The 14970-nt window shown below is 42.3% G+C and overlaps 1 protein-coding gene across 1 annotated transcript in view; it reads left to right on the forward strand.

Moving 5' to 3' along the window:
• LOC138968515 (putative divalent cation/proton antiporter TMEM165) overlaps positions 1–14970 on the forward strand; it is a 50426-nt gene that overhangs the window by 1402 nt on the left and 34054 nt on the right. The window lies entirely within an intron of this gene.

Below are 14970 nucleotides of genomic sequence, written 5' to 3' on the forward strand. Positions count from 1 at the left end.
GCCCGAATTCGAACCTGCGACCTTTCGATCACAAGTCCAGTGCTCTACCAACTGAGCTACCGGGCTGTTGGCTGTTGTTCTTCGAGCCTCCTTGCTTTCAGTTCTGCACACACACACACACGGACACACACACACACACACGCACGCCCCCCCTCCCTTACACACACACAAACACACATTCCATATTCCTCAGCTACTTCCTTTCTTTTTTTGCAGCCAGTTTCCAGCTTCTGAATAAGCTCGATTTTTCTTTTAATTGTCAGACTCACCCTTTTTACATTTAGTCAAGTTTTGACTAAATGTTTTAACATAGAGGGCGAATCGAGACGAGGGTCGTGGTGTATGTGTGTGTGTGTCTGTGTGTGTGTGTGTCTTGTCTGTCTGTCTGTGCGTGTGTGTGTGTAGCAATTCAGAGTGAACTACTGGACCGATCTTTATGAAATTTGACATGAGAGTTCCTGGGTATGATATCCCCGGACATTTTTTTCATTTTTTGGATAAATGTCTTTGATGACGTCATATCCGGCTTTTTTGTAAAAGTTGAGGCGGCACTGTCACACCCTCATTTTTCAATCAAATTGATTGAAATTTTGGTCAAGCAATCTTCGACAAAGGCTGGACTTTGGTATTGCATTTCAGCTTGGAGGCTTAAAAATTAATTAATGACTTTGGTCATTAAAAATTCGAAAATTGTAATTAAAATTTTTTTTTTATAAAATGATCCAAATTTACGTTTATCTTAGTCTTCATCATTTTCTGATTCCAAAAACATATAAATATGTTATATTCGGATTAAAAACAAGCTCTAAAAATAAAAAAATATAAAAATTATGATTAAAATTAAATTTCCGAAATCGATTTAAAAACAATTTCATCTTATTTCTTGTCGGTTCCTGATTCCAAAAACATATAGATATGATATGTTTGGATTAAAAACACGCTCAGAAAGTTAAAGCGAAGAGAGGTACAGAAAAGCCTGCTTTGCAGCACAGCCCAACCACAACCGCGCTAAACAGGCTCGTTAATTTCACTGCCTTTTGTATGAGCGGCGGACTACGGTCATTGTGAAAAAAATGCAGTGCGTTCAGTTTCATTCTGTGAGTTCGACAGCTTGACTAAATGTTGTTATTTCGCCTTACGCGTCTGATCGACTTGTTTGTTTTGCAGCCATTTTTGCTAGTGTACAAAGGGAAACTACTCGCATGAACAAGAGAAATTAAGTCGGGGAGATCTATGCACCACAAGACTACATGGCGTAGCTGCCAGAGGCCCGCGGCATTGTCAGACTGTAATTGTTATCAGAGACCTCCTGACTCGAAAGTTGATGCTGATCTGGCCTCTCCCCTTCCTCAACTGATTGCGCTGACAGAGGCGTGTCATATCATTCGGCGCCCGCGCAGTCATTGTTCTTAAAAATAAAAAGTTAAACAAATCTTTGGAGCAAACATTTAATATAGCCAGGTAAAAACGTCCAGTGGGTTTAATTTTTGTTTCAATATAGCCGGGATTTCAATATAGCCGACTTCAATGTAGCCAACATTTTTAAACAAAGAAAAAGTAGAGCTTCAGCCGGGACCTGAAAAATTCTTCATTATAGCCGGGATTTCAATATAGCCTACTTCAATATAGCCGGGTTTCACTGTATTTGCAATTATCTGAACCTATGGTTGTAGATTTTGTTGTCTAATTTGTTTTGATATGTTATACAGGGTTCGTACAGGTGCTTGAATTTGGTGGGGTCATGCAGTTTCAAAAGTGCTTAAAGAAATTGGCAAGATCCTTGAAAGTCCTTAAAAAACTGAGCTTTGAAGGTTAGAGGGTGCTTGATTTTCTCTTCAGAAGGTCTTGAAAGTCCTTGAAATTGAATTTTATAACAAAAAAATTGTACGAACCCTGGTTATATCTATGATTTCAAATGGTGCTGTGAATTTATTGAGATGTTGCGGCAAATTGTGGCAATACATGTATTAATAGCTATCGTGCTTTCAGCATGGCAATAGGGTCGGATACTTTGACAAGAACAAGAAGAAAAGAAAAAAAAGTACAGTCGATAAGCAGAAAAAAAACATTACGCGAAACGTGTTGTCAGTCCCAATCATTCCCTTCATAAACCCTACTAAAAAAAACATAACGCGAAATAAAACGATCTGAGACTCACGCAAAAAACGTTTACACGAAGTCGATTCACGGTCTCTTGCACCACCTGTTTTTTTCAACTTGTAGCTTCCAAAGCTTTGTTCCCGTGTTTGCATGACTGACTGAATATCTCATTTTCCTTCTGACCGTGATTGAAGATGGCCTCGAAAACAGGAGTGAAGAGAAAACAAGCAAGCCACACAATCGCGTTTAAAATCAAAGCTTTAGAACTTACTTACTTACTGCCTTTCACGCCTGGTGGCGTGTAGGGCAGCGAAAGTTTTAGAAGAGCTTGACAAAAAACAACTGAACAAGACTGAAATTTGTAAGAAGTTTTCAATAACAAATTCAACTCTGTCAACGTTCATCAAGAATAGACAAAAGATTGAAGATGCGTACGTGTCATGTGATGTTCAACCAAACCGAAAGCGGATGTTTGACGACGTCACAAGAATTGAACGGTTCGTCGGAAAGTGCAGTGAGCCTGTCAAACAGTTGAAGTTGACGGATTTCTTTCGTCCTGTGTGAATTCATAAACACTGCAATGGATTTTAAACACTGCAATGGATTTTAATCTTTTTTGTGGGGAATTAAAGTGTACAACAAAATAATGAACTGAAGCAGACGACAAAACTGCCGACTCTGACTGAACCGTGTACTTCGTCCGCACACTACGGAGGCTTTTTTTTTAAGGTATGGCACTGTTTTATCTTCTTTATCTTGCTTTTAAAAATAAAGTGATCAGTTTGATCATTTTCGTTATCGCGAAAAAACGTTAACTCGAAAAAAAATATTGGTCCCTTTCATTTCGTGTAAAGCGATCTCGACTGTATATATATATTATCTATATATATATACGACTAGTGTCTGTCTGTCTGTCTGTCTGTTCGCGATGCACGGCCAAAGTTCTCGGTGGATCTTTTTCAAATTTGGACACCGTATTCAGCTACACCCCGGACACAACCTCATCGATGAGATATTTCAACACGTGCTCTCAGCGCGCAGCGCTGTGCGCGCTGAACCGATTTGTTGTTGTTGTTGTTGTTGTTGTTGTCGGGATCCACTACCAGTAACTCTTCCTTATCTTCTCCAGTGTTTTTGTTGGGCGCAAAGTAAAAATCCGGGGCAGAGTTGGAATAATCGGGATTTCCCGAAACCTCATTTGATTTCCAACAAAGCGCCGCATTTCCGGAAACGAGCTGCCTCGTTCTAGAAATGGCAACCCTTCGACTGGCACAAAAAAGTATACCCTTTTCACAGGTCATGAATAAGGTATATGAAAAAGCAAGGTCTTATACAGGGGAAGTCTTGAATTGGGGGTGTGGGGGTACACTGTGTAACAATTCTCTCAGTGACACTCAGCGCATTGCAGCTAGCTAGTTGCTGCTGTCTCGATCTATTTTGAACACAATTTTTTTTTTTTCTCAGAGTAGAGTGTTAGTTTGTTACAACAGGCTGAAATCATCTTTAATTTGAATCAACATTTTGCAACAATCAATCACATAAATATAGCGCACAGACTTGCACATTACGTTTCAAGAGCCTAGATTACCATGCAGTGACAAGAGCCTACTCAGTAAAGGGACGTAATGCTGTCTCTACAGCCCAGAGAGACTGTGAGTTTAATATATAATCAGTTAATGCAGAGTAAAAAATTATTACAATCGATAGTTACCAGTGAAAAGTTATATCGGAACACTCTTATTGTGTTTTTGTTGTTGTAAAATGTAAGATCTGAAACGTTAAAAATTACGTAAAATTGGTGCGTTTTGGTCGAGTGGGATGGGTCGTTGAACTGTGTTGTTACAGCCCGCCGAAGTTATCAAAAGTGTTTTGGCTTTTTGTAATTCGGTTGGTTTGGTGCGTTATACAATGCATCTGCTTTTTCAAGACTAATCATTGATCACTTTAAAACACAAGGATCATCATTGACAATCATGACTTGTATCATTGTACATCGCATTCTAAGAAAGAGCAGATTTCTCACTATGCGCGCGGTACATTTCTAGAATCGCGTAGCGCAAAGTTGGAATTCCTACAATGGCGGCCATTGTTGGAATTCCAACAAAGCGCAGGTCATTTCCGGAAAAGCGCCGATGACGAGATGGGTCGCAACATTTTCAGCCGCGATTATCTCCCTTCCTCCGTGTGGCATCAATCCATATTCCTGTTACTAGGTTACTATTTTTAGAAGGTCACTGCACGTTACTATTTTTAGAAGGTCTCCAGTGTTTTGCGCGTTTATCTCCTTTCCTTCGTGCGCTGGCGAAGCCGGCGTTGCCGGGTCCCAGGCGCAGCCTGGTATTCGACTCTACTTCTTCCCGGCGAAGCCGGTACCCGGCGAAGCGGGTAATCATCTAGTATGCATTGTATAGGTTACAACACGAGTGGTTTTTTATATGGCTTGTATTTCAGTCAAGACCCAGCGGATGAATATCATTGGGAGACACGAGCCTCTGGCGAGTGGCTCTCGATTGATATTCCCGCTGGGTCTTGACTGAAATACAAGCCATATAAAAAACCACTCGTGTTGTAATCTGTATATCCCATTCTACCATCAAACACAAAGTGTAGACTACTAGCGGCACTGTTGCGATCTGTGGACTGTAAAACAGTGGTGCCAGCGAGACTTAGCCCTTTTGCAACCTTAAACTAAGTGACCGTCGCTGAAAAAATAAAACGAATGAGTGCATCGATAAGTACGCGGTAACACTACTTTCAGACCATTTAAAAGCTTTAAGTAAAGGTTCATAAGTTGGAAGAAAGTAATGAAGTCGTATAGAAATTAATTTAGTTGAAGCGCACAATTCTTTTGTTTTGCGTTTCAGGTCGGCAGAACGGGCGAAACGGGTTTGGGACCCATTTGGCTTACTCGATTCAGAATCGATTCCACGTTGTTTTTCTCGAACGTGTTATTATACAATTAGGCTTATTGACAGAGAAGCAAATTTTAGGGAACAAATATGTAGGTTTAGATTTAACCATCAGTGCTCCCTATTTGAAATGTATCTACGTGATAAACTGTTTAGCGAGTGTGTTTGCATGAATGAACCTAAACTGGTATGGGTGTGAGGAAAACGGGACCGACTTGGTGAAGTCGCGAATTGCTGACACGTCTGTCACCGCCGATTGATTGCATTTTGAAGGAATATGACTGGATTACGGAAAAATACACACATGTTAAGTTCTTGGATACCTTCATCGCCAATGTGGACTTACTGCAGAGCCAGGCAAAAGAGTAGACTTGCTCGCAAAACACGTGAAACAGCCGATGTTTGATAGCGAAGCCAAACCGTGCAAGGTAAGGACGCTTCTCGGTCTCGCTACGCATGTCACCAGTGACAGTGTTGTTGCTTTGAGTTTGACTAACAAACTCGAAACTGTCATTTAAAACATGAGCCAATGTGTATTGATTGTGTGATTAGTCTATGTGACAGGGCTTCTATTATCTGTGCTCCCTAGCTTCTGTCAGTTCCCACACCGACACTGCCAGAGAAACTGAAGACGCACACCAAACACATTACTGACAGACTCTCAAAAGTCGTCTGCTAACGATGCAAGGGAGGGTACTCGTGTTTTTGTTTTGGTTCGCTAGCATCTGGGTATCTTGTAAGTTGAATGTTCGTTTTTTTCGATCTGCATTGCTTTCATAATGAAGGAAACGTTTGTTTATATTGCATCCCATACATCAGATCAGTTCTGAGATTCATTTTTGCGTGCAACTGATATGGTTTTCTGAGCCGTGCAATACGATTTTGGAACTTCATACAAATGTGTCACATTGTTCGGCGCGAGGTCAAAGGTCGGGAGGAAAGTAGTTCTTTGCCCAAATCGGAATCTGCACTATCATATATTTTTTGGAGTCCATGATGTATTTATTGAGCTATAAAAATACAACATATATACCCATACTGAAGTAACAGAGACAAAGAAGGGAGGTCATGGGATATATATATATATATATATATATGAGACAGTGACAAAAGGTCAGGTGTCATGTCTACTGTCCCGAATGACACACGATTGCTGACATTTCACCATTGCCAAAAGAATAAACATATAAGAAATAGGTAGAACATGAATGTGAAAACTGACTTTGATTGTTGATCAGTATGTTCTATACCACTAACAAATAATCTACTTACGCATAGCTGTTTGGCAAATGTATGTTGCATGGGACACACTGACATGAAAGTGGAAGATGTTTTCCCTCTAGAGAAACTACATATCAAGTTACAATTTTTGTGCTCTTCCATTCCAGTTGGCAATCAATTGTTAACGCATGTTATTAGAAAAAATAGAACGAAAACAGATTAGATAGAATGAAAAATGTACTGGTGATGTCATTTGGGACATACTGACATGAAAACGTCACCTTTTGTCATTGTCTCATATATATATATATGGGTCATTCTCAGAAATGGTGGTCCAAAGTGTTACATACAAAGTAAAAAATAAAGTGTCAAGAAATACAAAATAATTGTTTTTACTATGAAGTCTATTGTTTGCTATACATAATAATGCAAAAATTAGACAAAAAGAGTAATTGGTTGCTGAATAAGAGACGTTTTAAAGTGTTGTATTTACGTGATGAATGTTGTAACATGGAAACCAAATTCCAACTTTAAACCACCTGAGCCTTCAATCCTTTGTGCATTTTTTATCAGTTCTGCAGTATTTTTGTGTTCTACCCAACACATTCTAGTTATGAAAGGTAAGGACTTCAACTAATGTTGGTAAAAAGATGACATTTGGAACTGACTAAGGTGAATGTCGCAACACAGAAACGAAATGCTTGAACCACTTTCGGTTCCTGTGCGACAGACATGAATCTGCACTGTTTGGCCTTTCCAGCCGGCAAAACCCATCTGACCCAAAATAACTACACAAAACACAATTCGTCAGAGTTTGCTGTATTTGTTGAAAGTTCCTGTTGCGTTCAGATTACCCATTTTAAGTACTTGATGAATGTCGAACATCGACAATCAGAATATACGAAAACTTCTTGGCTGCTTTGTTCCACTAAACTTCGCGCTTTGAGAGACTGTTTGCACTCGATATCCTTCCGACACTACATTGTCGCCATCTGCGGTGTGTAAGTTTGTGACAAAGCTTTGCAGGCTCGACAATTAAGTAAAAACTATCTTCAGTCGTAACGTAGGTCGGGAAACGACGCCATGAGTTTCAGCAAATGATATGATTCTGGTGTTTTCTGTGAATATTTGGCTGTGATTCAAAGGACTATTTTCTTGTTCGAACTTCCTGTGCGCCAAAGAGCTAAAAATAGCCGTGATGTGGCAAAGTCATGGAGCACATTGCTGTCCGATGTTCGCGCGTCGAGTCTGGATACGATGCGTTACAACATTCATAATTTTTTGTTCGAAGCCCGTAACTTCAAATTCAGCGTGAGTTTTTGCAAAGATGTGTTGCTACGTCCAAGACTGAACTCCTGACTGTCGATTGCAGTAAATTTGTTGGTGTTTGCATGTTTGCATTTAGCCATGAGACTGAACATATTGTTGATCACGAAAGTCGTGTAACGCTTTGGCGATCCGGAAACGGCCGAACTTCGCAATTGAAAAGCACACAAAAACAACACCAATGTATAGAAACCATTTTTATTGACATACAACAATGTCACACGCTTTCCTTCTTTGCCACTACTAAAGCAAACGTGTGCAAGATTGTATGTTACACGCTTTGGAGCATGTGCAAGAACGGATTCAAACTCGAAATCGTCCCTCCAAAAACCCCAAAATGCACACACGACTTTTATTTCTCCTGCTGTTATCGTTTCTTCTCTTTACAAATTCTTCAACGCTGAGAATACTGAAAACGGCATCCCAGACGACAGTACTGTTTCCATACGCGAATTTAGCTGCCCTTGGAAAGTGGCTCGCTCAGGAGGCCTGTTAGTCTGAATCTAGAAGGACAGAGTTATGAACATAGATGACAAAGATCCCGGAAAGAACAAACATTTCGCGGATGCAGACACAGAAAGACGTCATGAAGATTGCAATGCTTCAAAAGATACAGACTGTGATGATGACTGTGACGTCATTCACATATACCGAGACGTCATTTATAGTTGTTCGGTCACTTTCGTCAAAAAGTAGATCTCTCCACAATGGCTGCTCCTGTGTTTAGGTTTATCAAGCGTGAGTACGCAAAATGTGTTTGTTCTCTCCTCTGCTGAAGCTGTGAGACATAATCGCCATTACGAGCTAGTCGTGTGACAGAGAGTTTTCTTGCACACTCGACTGCTGCTGTTTCACTCCGGCTAAAGCCGTCGTGAAACATCTACAGTCTCGTGTGCAAGAAAACTCTCTGTCACACGACTAGCTCGTAATAGCGGGTAATGCTTTAATGTCTCAGGAATAGATTCAGATGAAAAAAGTCGTGGTAGAAATAGTTTTAATTTACTTTTTCATGATTTCAAATGTGTCACCCCTACTCACTCTCACTGGACCACCATTTCTGAGAATGACCCATATATGTCACACGCTTTCCTTCTTTGCCACTACTAAAGCAAACGTGTGCAAGATTGTATGTTACACGCTTTGGAGCATGGCAAGAACGGATTCAAACTCGAAATCGTCCCTCCAAAAGCCCCAAAATGCACTCACGACTTTCATTTCTCCAGCTGTTAGTGTTATCGTTTCTTCTCTTTACAAATTCTTCAACACTGAGAATACTGAAAACGGCATCCCAGACGACAGTACTGTTTCCATACGCGAATTTAGCTGCCCTTGGAAAGTGGCTCGCTCACGAGGCCTGTTTAGTCTGAATCTAGAAGGACAGAGTTGTGAACATAGATGACAAAGATCCCGAAAAGAACAAACATGTCGTGGATGCAGACACAGAAAGACGTCATGAAGAATGCGATGCTTCAAAAGATACAGACTGTGACGATGACTGTGACGTCATTCATAGTTGTTCGGGCACTTCCCTCAAAAAGTAGATCTCTCCACAATGGCTGTTCCTGTGATTAGGTTTGTCAAGCGTGAGTACGAAAAACGTGTTTGTTCTCTCCTCTGTTGAAGCTGTGAGACATAAATGCTATTCCGACTTGGTCGTGTGACAGAGTTTTCTTCCACACTCGATTAGCTGATGTCTAACTCAGCCTGACGGCTTCGTTAGACAATCAACATAATCTCGTGTGGAAGAAAACGTCTGTCACACGACCAAGTCTGAATAGCAGGTTATATATATATACCTCAGGGACAACCTGTGTCTGGCCTGTCTAAAAACACCTCCGCGTGAGGGGTTTTGCTGCCAGCGCGGTGAAGAGGGAACATTTTCTCTGCCCGCATGGCAGCAAGCAGGATATCTCTGAATCTATATATATATATATACGACTTGTGTCTGTCTGTCTGTCTGTGTGTGTGTGTGTGTGTGTGTATTCGCCATGCACGGCCAAAGTTCTCGATGGATCTGCTTCAAATTTGGTGGGCTTATTCAGAGAGACCCCGGACACAACCTCATCGATGAGATATTTTAACACGTGCTCTCAGCGCGCAGCGCTGAACCGATTTTGGTTCCACCTGAGCTACCCGGGCCCCCATACCGACACACCAAAGCCAAAGTTCTCGGTGGATCTTTTTCAAATTTGGACACCGTATTCAGCTACACCCTGGACACAATATCATCGATGAGATATTTCAACACGTGCTTTCAGCGCGCAGCGCTGAACCAATTTTGGTTTTTCTGTTCATTTCACCATTCCCAGTAACTCTTCCTTATCTTCTCCAGTGTTTTGCGTTTATCTCCCTTCCTTCTTGTGGCTTCAATCCATATTCCCGTTTCTACGTTACTATTTTTAGAATGTCACTGCGCTGTCCAGAACGCTTCCCTTGCACCCGTAAGTTGTTCTTACTGTCAAAGTGAAAAGGTCGAATCAATTTATAGCCACGCGAAAAATACACTGTCACCTATCTCTATATATTTATAGATATACATATATACATATATATATATACGGCTTCTGTGTGTGTTTGTGTGTGTGTGTGAGCAACACCTGTGGATTTTAGAGTTCTGTTTGTGATGGGGTCTAGCGGCTTTTGTCTGTCTGTATGTTCTGGCATTTGAGAAGCCACAACAGATAATATAGGGCTAAGAAATAAGCTCTAAAATTCTCAATCCCGTTTGACAGGACTTCGCCTTCAAAGGTGATTGTGTAACTCTTCCTTATCTTCTCCAGTGTTTTGCTTTTATCTCCCTTCCTTCGTGTGGCTTCAATCCATATTCCCGTTTCTACGTTACTATTTTTAGAATGTCACTGCGCTATCCAGAACGCTTCCCTTGCACCCGTAAGTTGTTCTTACTGTCAAAGTGAAAAGGTCGAATCAATTTAAAGCCACACGAAAAATACACTGTCACCTATCTCTATATATTTATAGATATAGATATACATATATATACTAGAGGAATACCCGCTTCGCTGGGTAGCCGGCTTCGCCGGGATGAAATACTTAGAGCCGTACGCCGGCTTTGCCGGGTCCGAACAATGGACCCGCCAAGCTTAGGTCCCTCCCAGATTCGTGGAATGGGAACAGCACGAAAATGATTCAGTGGCCATAATGCCATTCCTGACCATATCGAGTCCCATCCTTGTCGACGAATGTAACCGTGTTAATCACCTTTGGAGGCGAACTCCACTCAAACAGGATTGAGCAATTTAGAGCTTATCTCTAAGCCCTTTTGATGTGTTATGGCTTCTCAAAGGAAGGCCAGTACATACAAATACACAAAAGCCGCCAGACCACATCACAAACAGAACTGAACAATCCACAGGTGTTGCCCACATAGAGAGAGAGACTCACACACACACGCACACACACACAAACACAGAGAAGCCGTATATATAGAGAGATAGATGACAGTGTATTTTTCGCGTGGCTATAAATTGATTTGACCTTTGCACTTTTACAGTGAGGATAATTTACGGGTCCAATTTACGTTCTGGACACTGCGGTGACCTTCTAAAAATAGTAACAGAACGCCGGGAATATCCGAAGATGCCCCCTCACACTATAGTGCACCATACGAAGGAAGGGAGGTAAACGCTGAAAACCTGGAGAAGATAAGGAAGAGTTACTTGTAATGGTGAAATGAACACAAAAACCAAAATCGGTTCAGCGCTGCGCGCTGAGAGCACGTGTTGAAATATCTCATCGATGATATTGTGTCCGGGGTGTAGCTGAATACGGTGTCCAAATTTGAAAAAGATCCACCGAGAACTTTGGCGTTGTGATGTGGTGTAGCGGCTTTGGTGTGTCGGTATGGGGGCCCGGGTAGCTGAGGTGGAACCAAAATCGGTTCAGCGCTGCGCGCTGAGAGCACGTGTTGAAATATCTCATCGATCAGGTTGTGTCCGGGGTCTCTGTGAATAAGCCCACCAAATTTGAAGCAGATCCATCGAGAACTTTGGCCGTGCATCGCGAAGACACACAGATAGACAGACAGACACAAGTCGTATATATATAAAGATACGGCTTCTGTGTGTGTGTGTGTGTGTTTGTGTGTGTGTGTTGAGAAGCCACAACAGATAATATAGGGCTAAGAAATAAGCTCTAAAATTCTCAATCCCGTTTGACAGGACTTCGCTTTCAAAGGTGATTGTGGTGAACCGCCACGCTGTCTGTCTCTGTCTCGCGATTCACCCCGGCGAAGCCGGGTATTCCTCTAGTTGTATTATATATATATACTAGCTGTACCCGTTTTTTTCCGTAAACCTTCAGTTATTCCTTGGAACGGTCCTTGATTAATGATTATTTCTTTCCCACATCATAAAAATATACGCTTGTAACATATATATGTTTGATTACACACACACACACACACACACACACACACACACACACACACACACACACACACACACAAAACTCACTCACTCAATCACTCACAAAGAACATTCCTCGCACATACACACACACACACACACACACACACACACACACACACACACACACACACACACACACATGTATATATTGACAAAACACGTGCATGCCTGCAAACACGCAAGCAAACACACACCCACGCGCTCATACGAATGCGCAAGCACTCCCCACTCATGCCCTCCACTGACACACACTCGCCTGCACACACGTAAACACAAACATAAATACTTGCGCTCGCACTTTAACATTCCAGACAAAGGGAGAAGCAGACATACACAAATAGAACAAGTCGCGTAAGGCGAAAATACAACATTTAGTCAAGTAGCTGTCGAACTCACAGAATGAAACTGAACGCAATGCAACGCAGCAAGACCGTATACTCGTAGCATCGTCAGTCCTCCGCTCATGGCAAAGGCAGTGAAATTGACAAGAAGAGTGGGGTAGTAGTTGCGCTGAGAAAGATAGCACGCTTTTCTGTACCTCTCTTCGTTTTAACTTTCTGAGCGTGTTTTCAATCCAAACATATCATATCTATATGTTTTTGGAATCAGGAACCGACAAGGAATAAGATGAAAGTGTTTTTAAATTGATTTCGAAAATTTAATTTTGATCATAATTGTTATATTTTTAATTTTCAGAGCTTGTTTTTAATCCAAATATAACATATTTATATGTTTTTGGAATGAGAAAATGATGGAAATAAGATGAACGTAAATTTGAATAGTTTTATAAAAAAAATATTTTTTTTTACAATTTTCAGATTTTTAATGACCAAAGTCATTAATTAATTTTTAAGCCACAAAGCTGAAATGCAATACCGAAGTCCGGGCTTTGTCGGAGATTACTTGACCAAAATTTCAACCAATTTGGTTGAAAAATGAGAGCGTGACAGTGCCGCCTCAACTTTCACGAAAAGCCGGATATGACGTCATCAAAGACATTTATCAAAAAAATAAAAAAAACGTCTGAGGATATCATACCCAGGAACTCTCATGTCAAATTTCATAAAGATCGGTCCAGTAGTTTAGTCTGAATCGCTCTACACACACACACAGACAGACGGACAGACAGACACACACACATACACCACGACCCTCGTCTCGATTCCCCCCTCTATGTTAAAACATTTAGTCAAAACTTGACTAAATGTAAAAAGAAGCAGCAGACACACAGATGAAGAACCCTGCAAATACTCTTCCTCCCGTGCTCGTTCATACATAAAATCATACGCATCGACATGCACGCACGCGCGCACACAAATACACACACTGTCAAACACAGACATGAAAACGCTAAAAGAAGGACATATTCTTGGCTACACAAGGACAGAAGGACACAATGTCAGTGGCAAAGAACATTCCCTGAAATTCCCGTCCCAGTCGGTGCAGCCGCTTCGGAGCCTTTAGTCATCAACAGAGGGAGGGAGCAGGGAGACTCTAAGGCTTGCCGTGACGACCGTCTTTGTAACCGAGACCAAGACTTTGCCAACAAAAATGAAGAGACTGGACAATGACTCCTTGGACATATGACGCATGACATGACGTCTTCTTCTTCTTCTTCTTCTTCTTGGCGTTCGCAGAGGTTACACAATCAGTCCAGCACTGGTGATAAATGTTGTCGTTTTCTCCAACTCCTGTCGATTGCCGTATAGTTTGGTCTGCAAGGGAGTTGGTGACGGCCACACTTCTTTTCGTTCCTCATCTAGTAAGGGACATCGCTGTAAGATGTGTTCCGCTGTTTGGTCTTCTTGACCGCAGGCACAGGTTGGTGATGGCGCCAGCTTGAACTTTCGGTTCATGTGAGCATTGAGCCTGTTGTGGCCAGTACGCAGCCTGATGAGGTTGACTTGCTGCTCTCTGGACATTGTGTGGTAGTCATCTCTGTTTGTCCTTGGCCTCATCAATGCCTTGATGATTGTCTTCTGCTCACTAAAGCTGACACTGTTTTTAGGTTGGTCTTCCACGGCTCCTTCTTTCGCCAGCTCATCTGCCCTTTCATTTCCTGGTATCCCACAGTGTGCTGGTATCCACTGGAGGACAACTCTTCTGGTTTGTCTGACCATCTGTAATGCTTTGGCCAGCTGTGGGAGTTTGTCGTTCTCTAGGGCCTGAAGGACTGAAAGGGCGTCCGAGAGGAAGACAACTTGGTAGCAAGGGTCTGCGGAGTCCTGAACCAAGGAGGCGGCCTGCATGAGAGCTTCTGCTTCTGCTTTATAGTTTGTGCAGTGTTTGCCAGTGGCAACGCTGGATGTAGCTGTATGTCCCCCAGGGAACTGGATGAGAATGCCTGCACCTCCATTGAGCACGGCGTTAGTTGCTGATCCATCGGTGTATACATGGATCCACGCCTCTTTTGGGTACTGTTCGTCGATCAGGGCTAAGGTGAGTGCCTGTCGAGCTGTGTCATTCTGATCTTCTCCTGAGGTAACATGTGGAACACTGGTGCAGATCTGGATGCCTGGTTTCTCTGTTGCCTTGGGGGTTTCCTCTTCTTCTTGAGTCAGAGGTAGAGTGTTCTGTGGGAGGACTTCCCTGTACTGTCGAGAAAGTCTCTTGCTCTCGTGTACAAAACTGCTCCGTTTGAGCCGGTTCTTGGTGAGGTTGCTCAGTCTGTGCTTCATGGGGTGGTCGGGTAGGCACTTGAGCTTCTCGGCCTGTACCATAGTCTTGGCTTCTCTTCTCTGACAGAGGGGTTGGATGGTGGTAAGCTTCTCCATTTCCTTGATGGGCGTGGATTTCATTGCACCAGTGATGAGTCGGAGGGCCTGGTTTTGCACACGGTCAAGGGTCTGCAGGTTTGTCTTGGCTGAGGTTGACCACGCTGTGGAGCCGTACTCGAGGTGGGGTCTGATTGTTCCCTGGTATACTGTCTTCAGTATCTTCTCGTTCGCTCCCCAGGTGGTACCTGCCAGCTTCCTGAGTATGGCTAG

The sequence above is a fragment of the Littorina saxatilis genome, linkage group LG6 (assembly GCF_037325665.1).
Source record: "Littorina saxatilis isolate snail1 linkage group LG6, US_GU_Lsax_2.0, whole genome shotgun sequence".
In the NCBI taxonomy this organism is placed as follows: domain Eukaryota; kingdom Metazoa; phylum Mollusca; class Gastropoda; order Littorinimorpha; family Littorinidae; genus Littorina; species Littorina saxatilis.